We start from the raw sequence: 18,398 nt of genomic DNA on the forward strand, positions 1-18,398 counted from the left end.
TCCTTGATTAGTACTGTAGTGTGCAGGAAATATATCTCTTGCATGTTGTAATCGAGGCATAAGTTGATGGTGGGGTGCAGATTGTTAAAGTCTCTGTGGAATTCTTCTAGAGTCTCTGTACCATGGAGAGGAATTCCACAGAGACTTTAATAATCTGCACCCCACCATCAACTTATGCCTCGATTACAACATGCAAGAGATACATTTCCTGCACACTACAGTACTAATCAAGGATGGCCTGATCAGTACCACACTGTACCGAAAACCTACTGATCGCTATACTTATCTACACCCTTCTAGCTTCCATCCTGCACACGTGGCTAGATCCATTGTTTACAGTCAAGCTCTTAGGTACAATCGCATTTGCTCTGGTCCAACTGACAGAGACCAAAAACTACAAGAACTTTACCAAATGTACATAAACCTGAATTACCCACCAGGAGAAGTAAAAAAAAAGTCGACATGGCCAGACAAAAGCTACATGCCCTAGAAAGAAAAGCTCACTAAAAAGCTTCCCTGGCTGGCCATGATCATACAGTGGTTAGTACTCTGCACTGTGGCTGCAGAAACCTTGGTTCGAATCCAGGTCATGGCAGTGATAGCCCAGCTCAGGGCTGGTCCTGCTTTTATTTTCCCCAAAAGGGCAGTGAAGCACTGCAATGCGTCACCTGAAGAGGTGGTGAAATCTCCATCCCTGGAGGTTTTTAAGCCCTGGCTTGACAAAGCCCTGGCTGGGATGATTTAGTTGGGGTTGCTCCTGCATTGGGGAGGAGGCAGAACTCAATGATCTCCTGAGGTCCCTTCCAGCCCCGGGTTTCTGTGGTTCTAAGCCCATAGCCACAGGAATGGGCCTGGAAAACACAGGGTCTGTCTGGTGGAAGCTTTGTGGGGCCAGGTGCTGAGAAAGCCCCGGGCAGAGAGAGGGAGTCCTGGGAGACACAGGATCTCCAGAGAAGCAATAAGGACACAGTCCATGCTGCCAGCTGAGGGTGAGAGGTGTCCAAGGGGCAATTTCAGCCAGCCCCAAAGGGTAAGGGGCAGGTGGGGAGGTCTGGAGCCATTCTTCAGGGCTTTGCTTCCTGCAGTCTGAGTTCAATGTCAGTGGCACCTCCTGGGGCTGCCTTACTGAGGCACAGCCCTAAAGCTCTCTGAGCTGCTTCCCTCTCCTGTCCTGCACGAGAGTGAGTGGGGTGACTGGCGCCTGTTGGAGCCAGGTCTTTGGCCCAGCCAGATGGAAGGGTTCAGGCGATCGGTTGGTGCGCTGAAACTCAGCAGTGTGCCCAGAGATCCCTGGAGTCCTGATGCTGGTGTGATCTTGTGAGCCTGGGGCAGCCCTCCCTGGAACTGCCGTGTCTCTCCTGCTGAAGGCTCTGGTGCAGTGAGAAGTGATTTAAACTCCCCACTCGCATGTCCACAGTGCTCTTCTGACCCCAATAGGCGCCCTGCCGCCCACCCCTGCAGTGTGGGAAACAAAAGTTTGTGACCAAGAGAAAACAAAGGAACAGGACGGGAGGTGTTACAAGGCAGCTCAAAGGCATACAAAGCCTTCAGAAGCCTTCATCCACGCCGTGCTGGGGAGTTTGCAGGCCTGATATTCCCTCTACAACACACCCCCAGCTGGGGCAGGTCATTCAGTGCTTTTCTCAGAGCTCTGATTGTAGAAAGGTGTAGAAAGTTTACCCCAGAGGGGAGGAGCAGGAACCTGGGATAGATGCAGCCTCCCTCTGACCTTCCTGGTGCCACGTGGCTTGTGTTTCCTCTGTCCCAGCCACAAGCTGCCCAGCATGTAGCCTGGAAGCCTCAGGGTTATGTGCATGGGCATGGCCAAAGAGACCTGCTGAGCCTTCAGCTGGGCCCAGCAGCAGCCAGAGCAGTGACCCCACCACAGACTCCCCAGCCCTCTTACACACACTGGTCACAGACAGCCCCTGGGCCGTGTCTCAGGGTGTGTGCTGCTGTGTTTTCCTGGTTACAGGATGTGGCTAAAACACAGCCCTCACTGGCTACGTCTACACGTGAAGCCTACATCGAAGTAGCCTATTTCGATGTGGTGACATCGAAATAGGCTATTTCGATGAATAACGTCTACACGTCCTCCAGGGCTGGCAACGTCGATGTTCAACATCGACGTTGCGCAGCACCACATCGAAATAGGCGCTGCGAGGGAACGTCTACACGCCACAGTAACACACATCGAAATAAGGGTGCCAGGCACAGCTGCAGACAGGGTCACATGGCAGACTCAACAGCCAGCTGCTCCCTTAAAGGGCCCCTCCCAGACACACTTGCACTAAACAGCACAAGATCCACAGAGCCGACAACGCGTTGCAGACCCTGTGCCTGCAGCATGAATCCCCGCTGCAGCAGCAGCAGCCAGAAGCCCTGGGCTAAGGGATGCTGCACACGGTGACCATAGAGCCCCGCAGGGCCTGGAGAGAGAGCGTCTCTCAACCCCCCAGCTGATGGCTGCCATGGAGGACCCCACAATTTCGACGTTGCGGGATGCGGATCGTCTACACGGTCCCTACTTCGACGTTGAACGTCGAAGTAGGGCGCTATTCCGATCCCCTCATGAGGTTAGCGACTTCGACGTCTCGCCGCCTAACGTCAAAGTTAACTTCGAAATAGCGCCCGACGCGTGTAGCCATGACGGGCACTATTTCGAAGTTAGTGCTGCTACTTCGAAGTAGCATGCACGTGTAGACACAGCTACTGTGAGCAGCATTTGAACCTGCGCAGGGAAACCCCATTGGATTTCAAGTCCAACACCTTAACCGCTCGGCCATCACAGCTGTGCAACTTTTCTCTGCCCCCAGGCCAGAGACCCTGGTGAATGCTCAGTGGGCCGAGGCTGGTCAGGAACACTGCCAGACAGCTGGGGGGGTTTGCTGCCCTCCCCTTTCCTCAGCCCCGGCCCCGGCAGTGTCCCTGGAAGCTGTGTGCTTGGGCGGCTGCTCAGGAGAGATGCAGGTGCTGCCTGGCTAATTAGCAGAACCCCACAGGCAGCAGCCGGTGTTTCTCTTGGAGGTGCACATCTGCCCAGGCCTTGGTGCACAGAGGAAAATGTATTCTACATCCCCAGGGAGCATTCGAGGGAACTGTGGCCCTGGGGCAGCAGATGGTGGGGGAGCGGGATCATGCTGCCCCGGCTAAAGTTCAATGTAAAATCGGAAAAATCACAGCTTTCTAATTCAGAAAATATTGTTGCCACAAGGTGCAAATAGAAGAACATTTTCATTTACGCTCAGCAGCTTTCCAAAAGCCGGCACCTAGACACACTTCTCACAGTGGAATCACTTCCTTTGTTATCCTTCCCTCACATCTCTCCCCAGGTGGAACTTCTCCCAATGGCCTCCTTTGAATTTCAACGGCAGCATTTCTAGAGATCCCACACATGGAGCCAAACAAAACAAGGATTAAATGGTCAGCCTGGGCTGTGCAGCGACAATGTACATGTGCCAGAGACACCACAGCGACCTCATGTGCAGCCGCTCTCCCGTCAGGGTTGGTTCTCTATGCAAGGCAGGGCACAAACACCCTCCTGAGGTCCAGCTCTGAAAATGCCTCGGAGAAAAGTCATAGAATTAAATAAGCAAGAGACTGAAATTCTGTCTGTAGCCAGTCTCAGCTCAGGGAAACACCACTGCAGAACTACGAACTCTGCCTCCTCCGACAGGTGGACTTTCCCCATTTAGAGACCATCCCCCACTCAATGCAAGGGGCCAGATCCTTGCTGCACTTGGTGCAGCTCTGGGGGAACCCAAAGGAGCATTGATGTCACATTTCCACTTTCCCCTCCACACCCAGCTCCTGCAGAACTGAGAGCAGCACCAGCAATGCTCTCAGGTGCGCTTACCGGTCTCTGATCACTCGAGGCCTCACCGTCAGCGGCTCATCAAATGCGGCTACACCCGCATCTCTGTGGCTTGCTGTCCTCGCACAGCGCATCAGAGAATGCAGCTCACACGAGCGTTTTCTTCACACAAGTGTTTCCTACAGGCTGAGCGCTTGGGTCACCACCCAGGAGCAATTCAAATGCCGCCCAGCTGATTAGCAGAGCGCGCCCAGCTGGCAGTGTGTGTGTTCATTGGCGGTGCTGATCCGCACATGCCTCGGTGCCTCGGTGTCTGTCTGTCCCATCCCTCCCCTGGGAAGGGCAGGTCATTTCGACAGGGCTCATTCCCGCCCCCACACTCTGCTGTCTCTGCTCATGGCCTTTCGTCTGCAGGCTGCTCTGAACATGCTCACCAAATGCCAGGCCTGGGGGGAAAGTGGAGACGGGATCCTGAGTGGTGTTGTCCCTCCTGGCTGGGTGCAGACAGCCATGGGGAACTCCAGCTCCATCCAGGTAAGTACCAGCCTGGAAGAGGCCAGGGTAGCCAATTATGTGGGGTAGATGTTCATTGTTGGGGTATCACCAATTCCTGGTGCTCTTTTCCTGCCCAGAAAGGTGGGCGTGCGGCTGCTGAGGGAACACACGAGGGAGGCTCTTGGCATCATCATCACCATCATAATCAACCATGGGCTCAGCGCCCGTTGGTGTCCGATGCCTCCCTCACTGTTTCCTTCCATGGCTCCCTGCTGTGTGAGCAGCAGCCCAGGAGAAGGCCCAGCACAGTCACCTCCTGAATGGGTGGGGCTGGGGAGGTGGCACTTGGCCGGACCAGATAGAAGGCTGTGGCCAGGAGCAAGAGGCTGGCAGGGAGGGTTTTGCCTGGGGTGGGTGAGAGAAGAGGCAGTTCCCTTCATTCTGAGCAGTGCTGGGCGAGATGTGCCGCTCGTATCTCTCTCTTCCAGGGTTACGATCGAAGCAGAGGGAGGGGAGGAGGGAGCTTTGCTCCAGGCCTTGCCCCAGGGCCGTGTCTCAGGGTTTCCCTTTCCGCTCTGCAGAGGCAATGAGTGAAGGGGTTTCAGGGACAGCCCTGGCCCTGGGTGCCCCACCCCTGGGAACCACTGGAACAGCTCCCCTGCTCTGAACTCTCCAGCACAGCCCAGTGGTTCTGCAAAACAGCTGAGAGGCTGCCAGAAATATTTGGCCAGGCACCAGTGAGTGCTGGTTCCCTCCCCTCCATTTGCCTGGCAGGTGCACGGCCAGGGGAGCCACAGTGCCTTGCTGGGACTTTTCCCCCAACTCATTTGGGTTTTGTCAGTGACAAAGGGACACGGGAGGAGAGTGACCCTTCTTGTCCTGCCCTGCCCCACCTGCAGAGGTTGCCATCTTCCAAGCAGCTGTCACAGACGCCTTTTCCCAAGCTCCAGGCTGCAACTGGATTCTCTCCACTGCTCCTCTCTCATCAGCCTTTTCCTGCCCCATCATGGGCTGGGCCTGCCAAGGGGGGTCTCCTCTGCTCCCCTGCCAAGCATAGGAGAACTTTAGGGAATACGTAGAACAAGACACCACTAGGGATTAAACCCCAGATCTCCTACTTATGCGGTAGATATGGTGATCAGCTAAGCCAGGGTGCCCCTCTCTCAGGAGTGCTCTTTGGTGACTGTAAGGTGCTGTGTTAGCCTGTATCTTAAACCAAACAACAGCCCTATGGCACTTTAAAGACGAGTGAAATAATTGATGAAGTGATGAGCTTTAGTGGGGCTGACCGACGTGGACTGCCCATAGCAACACCTTCCAGCTCCCCAGCACAGACGTAAGGGGAGCCGGAGTTGCAGCCCAGAGGGCACTGAGGATGGGAGGAGTTGTTGGGTTTCTTATGTGCCTTTTTTGCTCCAGATCCTTAGGGGGTGTTTACACAAGGGGCTGCCAGGGGCAGGACATGAGCCCTGCAGGGCAGGGGTGGGTGTGGCAGTGACATCACAAGGGCCTGTTGAAGGACCTTAGCTGATTGGTTAAAGGCGGTGGGGAGGCGGTGACCTCAGACAGTCCAGAACAATAGGGCCATCTCAGAGCCCAGGAGAGGAGAACTGTCTGCCAGCGGGTCAGCCAAGGAACTCCTCGCACCCGGAGATGGCCGGCTTCCCAGTGACCGCCGTGCTGGGAGCAGCAGGCTCAGAGACGGACGGCCTCCTGACGGAGCCCTCTGGACTGAGCTCCCCCTTGGTGCTTGACATAAAACATCATGGCTGTATTGTCCATGAAGACCCAAACCACTTTACCTGCAAGGTGAGGGCGGAAGATCTCGCACGCCCTGTGAACCACCTGTAACGCTTTGACATTTCTGTGGAGGGGCACCTCCTGCACGGGCCAGCTACCTTCAGTACACCAGCTGCACCTGCGCATGCAGCAAGCGCACACACATCTCCACTGAATGGACACGAGCAACCGCCTGGAGAAGAACTGATAGCAATAAATAGAAATCAGATGGCAGAATGATAGAAAATTGATAATAGAAGCAAAAGGACACAGGAGAAAACTCTATGGGCAGCAAATTTAAGGACAATAAGAGGGAGTTATTTAAGCACTTTAGGCTAAAAAAGAATCAGTATTGGTCTATTGCTAGATTGAAATGGAGAAAAACATGAAGTTTTGTGCGTAAGCTTGTCTCTTTCACCAACACAGAATCACAGAACTGAAGGGAACCTCGAGAGGACAGCTAGTCCAGTCCCCTGCACTCATGACAGGAGCATCCATTCATTCAATAAAAGCTCTTACTTTGCCCACCTTGTTGCTACTAAGTTTAGACATTTTAAATGCAGCAAATCTGAAAAGATCCAAGAGTTTTAAAGGAGCTACCAAGGAGCCTGCTAAACTATGAATGTTGATTGTGAGGAACTGGAAGAAAGTGAATGTGCCAATGTTTAAACAGGGAAAACAGAATGAAGTGGGTAGTTCTAGGCCTGTTTGCCAGAACCTGATTTCAGGAAAAATAATGGAGCTTCTGGTATGGGACTTGATAAAAAAATGACAGGAAGATAATGCTAATCACATGGGTTTGTGGAGAACAGCTCCTGTGAAGCTAACCTGAGATTTTCAGCAGATTACAAAGCTGGTCGAATAACATCATAGAGTTGATACAATTGACTTATTCTGGTGTAAAGCACTTGCCTTGGCACCACACAACTTTTTGATTAAGAACCGAGAATGATCCAATATAAACACAACACACACGACATGGATTAAAAGAACTGTCTCACCAATTGGTTTCAAAATGTAAGTGTAAACAGGGAGTCCTACTCAAGCTGAGGGTGTTTCTCATGAGGCGTTACAGGGACTCTTGACTCACCGCTATGTAACATTTTTAGGCGTGACCTGGAAGGCAACATCAAGTTATTATGGACCAAGTTAAGAGAGGACACAAAGGGTGAATCCGCACTAGAAACTAACTTCAGAGTTAACTTCCAAGTTAGGCACGACTTCGAAGTAGGCAGCAGAGAGTCTACACACATTTGCCCTTTGGGAGCTAACGTCGAAGTCTTTACTCCATTCCTGGGGATGGAGAAGTGCCCAGCTTCGAAGTCTGGTGTGTGTCCATACTCAACTTCATGGTTATTTTTGTAGTGTAGACACAGGCAAAGACTGCGGGAGCAGTAAACAATGAAGGGGACAGACAGATCACTAACCCAAACCAATCTGGACACCTTGATGAACAAAGTGCAATCAAATATGTGTTTCTGTACAGCCCAATTTAAGGTCATACATATAGGAACAAAGGAAGGACCATTATGACAGAGTAGGAAATTTACTGGCAGTGTGGGGGCTCAGGCTAGAGGGTGGGTGGCTGGCCCCAGCAGGGTGGGGCTTGGGCAGCCAATGGCTCGGGTGGCTTGGCCTGGAAGGCTGCCTGGCCTGCTTGATGGCTCATCCTGTACCGCCTGCTATCTTGTTGGCCCATAGGGAAAACAAGGGGAACAGCTGAAGGCTCAGCAGGTCGGTTTGGCCATGTCCATGCACATAACCCTGAGGCTTCCAGGCTACACGCTGGGCAGCTTGTGGCTGGGACAGAGGAAACACAAGCCACATATCACCAGGAAGGTCAGAGGGAGGCTGCATCTGTCCCAGGTTTCTGCTTCTTCCCTCTGGGGTCACCTTTGTACAATCAGAGCTCTGAGAAAAGCACTGAATGACCCGCCCCAGCTGGGGGTGTGCTGCAGAGGGACTTTCAGGCCTGCAAACTCCCCAGCACGGCGTGGAAGAAGGCTTCTGCAGGCTTTGTATGCCTGTGACCTGCCTTGTAACACCTCCCGTCCTGTTCCTTTGTTTTCTCTTGGTCATAAACTTTTGTTTCCCACACTGCAGGGGTGGGCGGCAGGGGGCCTATTGGGGTCAGAAGAGCACGGTGGACATGCGAGTGGGGAGTTTAAATCACTTCTCACTGCACCAGAGCCTTCAGCAGGAGAGACACGGCATTTCCAGGGAGCGCTGCCCCAGGCTCACAAGATCACACCAGCATCAGGACTCCAGGGAGCTCTGGGCACACTGCCAAGTTCCAGCGCACCAAACGATTGCCTGAACCCTTCCATCTGTCTGGCCCAAAGACCTGGCTCCACCAGGCGCCAGTCACCCCACTCACTCTCGTGCAGGACAGGAGAGGGAAGCAGCTCAGAGAGCTTTAGGGCTGTGCCTCAGTAAGGCAGCCCCAGGAGGTGCTTCTGACATTGAACTCAGACTGCAGGAAGCAGAGCCCTGAACAATGGCTCCAGCCCTCCCCACTGGCCCCTTACCCTTTGGGGCTGGCTGGCATTGCCCTCTGGACACCTCTCACCCTCAGCTGGCAGCATGGACTGTGTCCTTATTGCTTCTCTGCAGATCCTGTGTCTCCCAGGACTCTCACTCTCTGCCCGGGGCTTTCTCAGCACCTGACCCCCACAAAACTTCCACCAGCCACACACTCTGCTTTCCAGGCCCATTCCTGTGGATATGGGCTTAGCACCACAGAAGCCTGGGGCTGGAAGGGACCTGAGGAGACCATTGAGTGCAGCCTCCTCCCCAAAGCAGGAGCAACCCCAACTAAATCATCCCAGCCAGGGCTTTGTCAAGCCAGGGCTTAAAAACCTCCAGGGATGGAGATTTCACCACCTCTTCAGGTAACGCATTGCAGTTCTTCACCGCCCTTTTGGGGAAAATAAAAGCGGTACCAGCCCTGTGCTATTACTGTCATTACTTGGATTTGAACCAAGGTTTCTGCAGCTACAGTGCAGACTACTAAGCACGGTACGACCATGGAAGATTTCCAGTGAGTTTTCCTTTCTAGGGCATCACCCCACAGTCTGGAGCCTGGACCACTGCTCCAGCTGTAGGCAGGACTCTTTGGGCTCCAGGGGCACAAAGCAAATTAACAGCCAGCTGCCCAGAGAAGGACTTGAGCCCGGCACTGCCAGATTAAGAGCCTGATGCTCATCCAACTTCTGCTGGTAAAATGGTCTTTTCCTTTTGGCCCTCGATACAAGTGCAGTCAGGGCAGCATTAGAGGAATTTAAAATGTTCAAGAAGACCACATTGGAAAAGGCTGGGGGAGTTGCCTCAGGTGGGAATCAGATGGTTCTTTCTTTTGTTGTACTTTTACATAACAGCTGTTCTCTGTGCAAGAAAGTGCCTCATTCTCCTGAAAAGAAAGAACCCTCTGGCTTCTTTTACAATGTGTCTCTTTTGACACAGATAGGCTACGTCTACACGTGAAGCCTACATCGAAGTAGCTTATTTTGATGTAGCAACATCGAAATAGGCTATTTCGATGAATAACGTCTACACGTCCTCCAGGGCTGGCAACGTCCATGTTCAACATCGACGTTGCGCAGCACCACATTGAAATACGCGTTGCGAGGGAACATCTACACGCCAAAGTACCACACATTGAAATAAGGGTGCCAGGCACAGCTGCAGACAGGGTCACAGGGCTGACTCAACAGCAAGCTGCTCCCTTAAAGGGCCCCTCCCAGACACAGTTGCACTAAACAACACAAGATCCACAGAGCCGACAACTGGTTGCAGACCCTGTGCCTGCAGCATGGATCCCCAGCTGCAGCAGCAGCAGCCAGAAGCCCTGGTCTAAGGGCTGCTGCACACGGTGACCATAGAGCCCCGCAGGGGCTGGAGAGAGCGTCTCTCAACCCCTCAGCTGATGGCCGCCACGGCGGACCCCGCTATTTTGAAGTTGCGGGACGCGCAATGACTACACGGTCCCTACTTCAACGTTGAACGTCGAAGTAGGGCGCTATTCCGATCCCCTCATGAGGTTAGCGACTTCGACGTCTCGCCGCCTAACATCCAAGATAACTTCGAAATAGCGCCCGACGCGTGTAGCTGTGACAGGCGCTATTTCAAAGTTGGTGCCGCTACTTCGAAGTAGCATGCATGTGTAGACACGGCTATAGAGCCCTCAGCCTACAACCTATCCACCCTGCTGCTCCAGAAGACAGCGACCCACACCTTAAAAGGGCAAAAATTATGCAGCACACAAAAAATTCAATAAAATCACAGATTCATCCACACAGCACATCAAATACATTTGGAAAAAACGGCATGAAACATTCAAGAGCATACACATAAAACGCAAATTGTTAATACACATGAAACACAAACCAGGTAAAAATTCTCACACGTCTCTTCGCAGAGATATTTTTTCAAACAGACAAGAGAAGGAGAAGAAAAGAAAAAAAAAACAAGGAAGAAATTACACACCAAACCCACTGAAGGAGCTGGAGCGGGGGGAAAGCAAGTTCTTCTCACATCACAGTGCCCCCACAGACAACTCGCAAAGCCTCCCCTTTGTGCAGCCCATTGCCCAGAGGTGCTTCCAGCCAAATTTCAGCACCAGAACCAGGGGCTCCAGGAGCAAAGGCAGCGCGTGGATGAGGGACTCTGGACACACCACGCAATGCATTGTGGGTATGCAAAGGAGCATCACTGACTCTGCCCCAGAGAGCAGAGGAGCCGGGGTCTCCCAGCTGTGGTGGCTGCCCCAGAAAAGGGGTGATGACAGTTTTTACGCTGTGCCCCCTTTTTGGCCCTGCACTAAGCTGGTCCCCACAACCTGTGGGAGAACCATAGGAAGGGAGACTGGCCTGTGTCTGGTTGTGTAGATCAGTCTATTGCTGTTGGGGCAGAGAGAAGATTGTGACTTTCATTCCCCCTTGGGCAAGTGTCTGTCCCTTTCCCAGCTGTGTACTGCACAGCTCAGGAGCTGGGAGAGACCAGAGCCCCTGAGCCAGCCTTGGGAACAGGCCCTTCCCTTAGAGGCAGCTGCCCTATCTCTGGCTGCAGATGAACCAGGGCTGCCCAGTCCTTGCCAGGGCATTAAACAGGTGAGTGTCACACTGTCAGGCTGACGTTGGAGACAGGCTGGGCCCAGCAGCAGCCAGAGCAGTGACCATGCCCCAGGGTCAGCATTTCCCCCAGGCACAGACTCCCCTCACCTCTTGCACACACTGGTCACAGACAGCCCCTGGGCAGTGTCTCAGGGCCTGTGCTGCTGTATTGTCCTGGTTCCAGGATGTGGCTAAAACACAGCCCTCGCTGTGAGCAGGATTTGAACCTGCGCAGGGAAACCCGATTGGATTTCTAGTCCAACGCCTTAACCACTCGGCCATCACAGCTGTGAGATTGTATCTGCTCCCCAGGCCAGAGGCCCTGGTGAATGCTCGGTGGGCCGAGGCTGGTCAGGAACACTGCCAGACAGCTGGCGGGGTTTGCTGCCCTCCCCTTTCCTCAGCCCCGACCCCGGCAGTGTCCCTGGAAGCTGTGTGCTTGGGCGGCTGCTCAGGAGAGATGCAGGTGCTGCCCGGCTAATTAGCAGAGCCCCACAGGTAGCAGCCGGTGTTTCTCTTGGAGGTGCACATCTGCCCAGGCCTTGGGGCACAGAGTAAAATGTATTCTATGTCCCTAGGGAACATTCGAGGGAACTGTGGCCCTCGGGCAGCAGATGGTGGGGGAGGGGGATCATTCTGCCCCAGTGAAAGTTACATGGGGCAATCCATGGCCATTGACCACAGCCCTGTATCCCCCAGACCCCCCTTCAACCCATCTGAGGTGTGTCAGGAGCCCAGCCAGGGGACGCAGACGAGGGCCCCTCCTGGAGTGAGACTGAGTTTAAGGACTTCTGACACTGGGGAATGAGGAGCTGCTGCTCCACATGACTGGCTGGTGCCAGGATGCTGCAGCCTTCAGCCACCTGTTCTCTGGCCTGAGCTCCGAGGGTCACCCCACCTGAACAGCTGAACTACTGGGGAGAAAAGTGAAGGAACTGTGGCAGGCCGACTGCCAGGCCCAGGATGACGTCAGCCACCCGAGGGGCAGTGGCCGCTACCTGCCCCACTTCCAGGAGCTCAACGGCCGCCTGGGACCCAAGGAGGCAGCACTGACCACCCACGTCCTACAAACCACCAGGTCAGATGGCGCTTGCCAGGGGGCTGCAGGAGGTGTCAGGACCAGTATCAGGCAGCAGCTCCCACCCAACAGGCACAGGAACAGAAGCCCAGAGCCATGACAGGGGTTCCAGCAATGGGGTCCTCATCATCTCTGTGTCCTGAGAGGTCTCCATCTGGGCCCCCTCCACCTGGGCCTCCCTTCAGTTCCTCTAGGGACACCAAGGTCGGTTTCATGCATGTTGGACGCCTGGCACAAGGGGAGGGGAGGCCAGCAGTGGGCCACTCACACAGCCACCAGCTCCAGTCTGGATGCACCCCACATGGCTGTGCTCCCTGAGCCTCAATGGGGGCCTCATGCAACACTCTGCACCTGCCCCTGAGGACAGCACCACAGGCTGCATGCCCAGGGAGGGAGGCTGAGCTAGACTGCATATGTCCCACCCTCGCAGGGACCCCCCAGCCACACAGATCCCTCAGGGACCCCGGGCCAGATGGGGGGACAAGGTGGAGGGGGGCACACAGCCCCCAGGGCCGGGTCATGGTACTGATGGCCTTTCCCTGGGTCCCCTTCTGTCTCCAGAGCTGCACCATCCAGGGGCCAGACAAGGCCTGTACACAAGCCAGAAAGGCCCACACCAGAGGGCGAGAGGGCTGGAACTGCACCCCTAAGAACGCCCACATAGGGCCAGTGCTGGGGCATGTGCTGGTGCCACTGTGGGGAGGAGGAATCTGCTGCTGTCACTGCTCACACAACCACCCTGCAGGACGTGACTGCTGTCATGCAGGAGAGGCTGGTGATGGAGCAGGAGGCCTGGGGTTGGGTGGCAGGCAGCCTGGACACCCTCACACAGGCTGTGCCCACGTGCCTGGCTCAGCCTCCCACCCCATCACCAGTCCCTCCCACAGCCCCTGTAGCTCCTACCTGCACATGTCCCTCACAGTGTCCCACAGTTCCCCCCACCCATCCACCCACAGTCCCTGACATTGGTGCCCTGCTCCCACCCAGCCTTCCCCCATCCCCTCCCTCCCTTCCTGTAGCCCCCAGTGAGCCCAAGCCTGAGCCCACTGGACCCCTTCCTTGTCCCCACCTCCTGATGGTCCAAGCTCCATCCCAGCCCTTGTGAGAATATGAACTGTGGCCTCCCACCCGCTCCCCAGAGCCCTTTCTGAGTTCTGTTCCCCCACCCCCTCTCCAAGACCTCCTCTAAGTTCCATTGCCCCCACTGCCCACCCCAGGACCCCATTGTCTATAGTCCCCCATCCCTCTTGTCAATCATTTACACTTCTGTTTATGCAGTTTGGAATCCATTGCCAGAGTTTCATGAAATACTTTCCTTAGCAACACTCCCTGTCCCTGGTGTCTATTGGGAGGCCGGGAGGGTATGGGAGTGTTGGGGGGTGGGGTTGATAGCGAGAGTTGGGTGCGTGGGAAGGGAGTTGTGGTGGTGGCTGGATGTTGGGGGGTCACATGGGCCCCCGCACAAAGGCCTCCCAGAGGAACTTCCTGACCTGCACCCTGACCCTCTGTGCCTGACAGCATGGCAAAGCAGCCAGCTGCTTGGAGCCGTGGCCAGACCCAAAACCCACCCCTGCATGAACGGCTCTTGCTTTACCTCCACGGTGTTGTGGAGGGAGCAGCATGTACCCACCACATCTGGTACATTGCACGGGATGACCTCCAGTATCCTGAGGGGGCCCTGAAAGTGCCCTTCAGCCACCTAATATTGCAAGCCCAGTTTAGGAACTAAATAAAAATGTCCTGGCTGGCTCAGTGTGTCCCCTGTAGGGCCAACTCAGCCACTCATGCAAGGGGTAAATGGCATTGGGCATTATATCGGAGGGCTAGTGGTGTCCCCATTTGGTAGTTCCCAGGTTGGGATGGATGTCTTCTCCTGCATGCTGCAGCAGAGCCATGAGTTGGAAGATACGGGCATTGTGGGCTCACCCAGACAAACCCACCCAGAATGCCACAAATCGTCCCTTGGTGTCCACGCAGGTCTGGAGCACCCCAACATGGTACCCCTTGCAATTGATGAAGATGCCTGTGCTGCATTCTGGGGCCTGGATAGCAATGTGGGTCCCATCCAGAGCTCTGAAGCACTTGGGGAAGTCCAGCTTCTCAGCCCCAATTAGGGTGACTTGCAGATCCCAGACATGGACAACCCAGTAAAGTAGGTTGTTTTTGATTGCCCAGAAGACCTGAATGGTGTGTGGGGAGAACATGTCCATGTGTGCGTGGTGGGGTGCTCCATGCATCCCCTTCCCCTCCCCCCACCTGGCCCCAGCCACGCCACGCTGTCCCTCTCCCCTGTCTCTGAGGGTCCCCCTTGCCTGGTAGCCCTCCTCCCCGTGGTGGGGAGGTGCCCCAAGCATGCCCTACCTCCAGCAGAACAGCCGCAATGGTGGCCCTGCCCACCCCCAATTGATGGCCAAATGACTGGTGGCTGTCCAGGGTAGTGAGCCTCCACATAGCAATGGCTACCCCCTTGTGCAAGGGGAGCGTGGGCTGCACCTGTGTGTCATGGTGCTGGGGGGCCGGGGACGGCCAATGACTTAACTCCAGAAATAGCCTCTTTGTCATACTGAAGTTGTGGGGCCAGCGGGTGTCATTCCAATCCCCCAGAACCAGCCTGTCCCATCACTCGCTGCTGGAGGGCGGCAGCTCGGAGCAGTGCCTACAGGCTGACCATGGTCTGGATGGGTCGGGCATCAGGGAGTCTCTGGGGGCCATTGTGTGCCACCAAGTGGCTTCTCCATGTAGTTGAATTCTCGGTGCTCTGGGTACAAGCCATCCCTTGGCATATGCAGAATGAGTGTGTTTTGGAGGAGCCCTTTAAAGGAGCACCAGGCTGCAGCCCCCAGAAGGGCTTATCTGCCTTGCTAGCGCAGCCACGGCATTTTCTGCCCCTTTTCTCCCAAAAGAGCACCCGGTGACATGTGGCTGCTTCCTTGCAAACCAAAGGCCTTGTCTTTTCAAAGAGCGGCTCACAATCTCCTTTCGCTTGGGGCGTGCGGACGCTCGCTTTCAAAAGCTGATCTGTCAGAAGGTGGCTTTGGAAAGTTTGCCTTTTGACATCACTCTGTGGTTCAGATTCAGCCAGCCACGGAGAAAAGGGTAGAAAAGCAGAACCAGGTCCCCAAGTGAAAATTGCAGCATAGTGTAACAAAGGAAATGTGTGTGTATATCAAAAAAGGATAAAATTCTTTTAATAACTAAGAAACAGAAACTTTTAAACACCATTTTCACTCTCTCTGCTCCTGAACATTTCATGCAAAACCAGCTAACACAATTCTCCCCACTCTAAAAACTTCTTTTAAACTTTACAATAAAAACCAACCACTCAGACTAGGTTCTCTTCTTCTTGCTTCCAAAAGAAAACAAAAACAATCATCAAGAACAAACAGCAGCACTGCCTGTTTATCTGAGACTCAAAAGAGAACACTTCAATTCATCATCATGGTTGGTAAGACCAAGAACACCCACATGCACTTCTCTAGCTACACACTACAGAAATGATCCCTAAAAGTACAGTCTTAAACACATACTCCTCAGCTGCACACCCAGCAGAACAGGCACAAGTTTCCCGCCCATGGGGAACGTTTTCAAACAGCTGCTTCCACCCTCCTCCAACTAAGGGACAAAAGTCTAAAATCAACCACCACTTTCGCTGAAGCCCAATTCACCCGCTTTGGGACGCAGTGTATCAGAGGTGGTTGCATGTGGCTGTTTGCAGACACACCCCTCCTGATTAGCATACAGCGCCCTTTGGAGTCAATCAAACCCTCTCACTTTTACTTCCCCAATCTGCCACTTTTCTTACAGGCTCTCATGTGACAGGTATCAGGCACAGAGGACTCTGACAGGTTAGTTCCTTCTGGCCAGCTGTGCAGGTGATGCAAAATGAAAGTAGAGAGGCACTGAAATCAACAGGCACCAATTGAAATGAAAACAAAAAAGCAGTCAAGTAGCATTTTAAAGACTAACAAAAGAATTTATGAGGTGAGCTTTGGTGGGACAGACCCACTTCTTCAGACCAGAGCCAGCCCAGAACAGACTCAATATTTTAGACACAGAGAACCAAAAACAGTAATCAAGGTTGACAAATCAGAAAAAAACTATCAATGTGAGCAAATAAGAGAGCAGAGTGGCAGGGCGGGGTGAGGGTCAAGAATTAGATTAAACCAAGTATGCAAAAGAGCCCCTATAATGTCCCAGAAAATTCGCATCCTGGTTGAAACCAAGTGTTACTGTGTGGAATTAGAATATGAAAGAGAGTTCAGCAGTTTCTCTTTCAAAAGCAGACTGAAAATTCTTTTTCAATAAGACGCAAACTCTTCAGTCATTAACAGAATGGCCCACTCCATTAAAATGTAGACTAACTGTTTTGTGGATCAGGAGTGTTTTGATGTCTGTTTTGTTCCCATTAACTCTTTGTCGCAGAGAGTTTGAAGTCTGTCCAATATACAAAGCACCCGGGCATTGTTGGCACATGATGGCATAAATGATGTTAGCAGAGGAACATGAGAATGTGCCTGTGATTCTGTGAATACTCTGGTCTCCTGTGCTGCATTACAGAGCTGGTATTCATGCAGTTCTCAGAGCAGAGAAGAGAAGCCTGGTGCAGATGGTGGGTGTTGGCCCCTTGACTGTGTGGTCACACTGCCAGAGTGGAAGGTTCACCTTCACTCTCCCGAGAGGTTCATATCTGAATTCTGCCTCACTCTTGCCCCTGATCTAACAGAAATCCAAAGCAACCACTGGTGCGCTGTTCGGTGAGGCATTGAATCAAGGCCAGTTCAGCATGTGGAGAAAGCCACTCGCCTCAGGAAATGGATTTGAACCCACCTTTCATTCTGGAGGCCAGAACATCCAGGGAAAGGAAAGACAGTATTTTACATCTGGCACCTTAGACCACGCAGCCATCTCGACACTGCTGGAAAGAATGCTCCTGAGCCACTAATTTTCTTTAATATTTTATGAGTCAGGCAGACAGTTTCCATACACAACTGTAGCACAACTCTTTCAACACCAAACAGCCGTTCTTCAGTACAGCAGGTTTTTATACAGAGTCACCCTGACCTAATGCTGGGACGTGCTTTGACATTAGATGAAAAGAAATGGATGAAGGAGAAACTGCCAGTTTGCCACCCTGAGGGTTGGAATTCTTCTATCATCATCTTTGCTAGGAGGTGGCAAACAAGCACCCAAGTGATGGGAGCTCTTATTGGATCATATTCTCCCCCATCCTTAGATATTAAAGTTTCATGAAAGGAAAAAAAAAACCAATGAGGAAGAAGGCAGAGCTCTTAAGGATTCTTCCAGAAATGAGCTGGCCCCACAGAAGAGGAAGCAGGACTGTTTCTACCTGGCTTAGAACAAGCGACTAGTTACAAGTTAGACCCATGTGCTAACCACGACACTGCAGAAAATACACACTGGTGTTTTGGTGCTTTTATGAAGTGTTCTCGGGAGCCAGTGCATCAGCAAGTTTCCCTTCGAAGAACGGGCAAGCAAAGGGCACGAAGAACTTCTAAAAACTTCATCAGTAGCAGTGGTGCAACAGCTTCTCCAATTCGCCTTTCTCACAAGGAGGAGAAACAGAGACAAACCTTCCAACCAACAATGTTCATATCTGCTCAATGTTTCCTGCCACCGCCCAGGGACCCCTTCAACAAACCAGGAAAGCAAAATGCAAGACCCTCAATGGATTCTCTTCTTGCCATTGGTTGCACCCAGAGCACTTAGGAGAGGCAGACGTGGTGTTCCCAGGCTCCATCCCCAGTGCGCAGGAGGCCCAGCAGCAGAGTCACAGCCCTGCCAGGCCCAGGAGAGGGAGCAGATGGAAACAAGCCCTAAAGGCAGAGTGCAGCGTGTAAGCTGGGGGAGAGAAGAGTCAGTGATACACAAGCAGCCGGTCCTCTGGTGTAAAGCACAGAGCTCAGGACTCTGCCTCTTGCAATCTGAGTTAAACTCCTCAGTAGGACTGCCTCAGTGTCCCTTTCCTCACAGCAGTGCAGGCTTGTTCCACCTTTACTGCTCTACCCAGCTCTGAGCCCCTGCACAGGTAATGGCGCACAAGCTGCCTGCTTCAGTGACTGCTCCACTCCTGTCCCCAGCATGTGCAAAAGCTTTCTCCCAA

At 53.3% G+C, this 18,398-nt stretch overlaps 2 non-coding genes and 1 pseudogene across 2 annotated transcripts; all 3 read right to left on the bottom strand.

Annotated features, from left to right (window-relative positions):
• Window positions 1–2,710: 2,710 nt before the first annotated feature.
• TRNAS-UGA (transfer RNA serine (anticodon UGA)) lies at window positions 2,711–2,792 on the bottom strand. Its single transcript has one exon. It is a non-coding gene; the product is annotated as a tRNA-Ser (tRNA).
• An 8,613-nt stretch (window positions 2,793–11,405) lies between these two features.
• On the bottom strand, window positions 11,406–11,487 carry TRNAS-AGA (transfer RNA serine (anticodon AGA)). Its single transcript has one exon. It is a non-coding gene; the product is annotated as a tRNA-Ser (tRNA).
• A 4,107-nt stretch (window positions 11,488–15,594) lies between these two features.
• On the bottom strand, window positions 15,595–15,794 carry LOC142016252 (small nucleolar RNA U3; annotated as a pseudogene).
• Window positions 15,795–18,398: the final 2,604 nt, after the last annotated feature.

The sequence above is a fragment of the Carettochelys insculpta genome, chromosome 7, assembly GCF_033958435.1.
Source record: "Carettochelys insculpta isolate YL-2023 chromosome 7, ASM3395843v1, whole genome shotgun sequence".
Lineage (NCBI taxonomy): Eukaryota > Metazoa > Chordata > Testudines > Carettochelyidae > Carettochelys > Carettochelys insculpta.